Source organism: Eimeria mitis, genomic scaffold, assembly GCF_000499745.2.
Source record: "Eimeria mitis Houghton genomic scaffold, Emh_scaff2015, whole genome shotgun sequence".
Lineage (NCBI taxonomy): Eukaryota > Apicomplexa > Conoidasida > Eucoccidiorida > Eimeriidae > Eimeria > Eimeria mitis.
The window spans coordinates 3,733-4,060 of record NW_013570338.1 but is presented as its reverse complement, the minus strand read 5'-3'; the positions used below and the strand labels follow the sequence as shown (position 1 = coordinate 4,060).

Sequence of the window (328 nt, the reverse complement as noted above, 5' to 3'; positions counted from 1 at the left end):
TCTGCTGCTGCTGCTGCTGCTGCTGCTGCTGCTGGGGTGCTGCTGATGCTGCTGGGGGTAGTGCTGCAGATGCTGGACTGCCGTTGTATGCATCAGCTGCTGCTGCTGCTGCTGCTGCTGCTGCTACTGTTACTGCTGCTGCTGCTACTGTTACTGCTGCTGCTGCTACTGCTGTTGCTGCTGCTACTGCTGTTGCTGCTGCTACTGTTGTTGCTGCTGCTACTGCTGCTACTGCTACCGGTGCTGCTCTTGTTGCTGTTCTTTCTTCTGATACTACTACAACTACCACAACTACTACTGCTGCTGCTGCTGCTGCTGCTGCTGCTGG

At 56.1% G+C, this 328-nt stretch overlaps 1 protein-coding gene across 1 annotated transcript in view; it reads left to right on the top strand.

The window, feature by feature from the left end:
- EMH_0047360 (UDP-N-acetylhexosamine pyrophosphorylase, putative) overlaps positions 1–328 on the top strand; it is a gene marked incomplete at both ends in the record, with an annotated part of 4,917 nt that overhangs the window by 1,325 nt on the left and 3,264 nt on the right. The window lies entirely within an intron of this gene.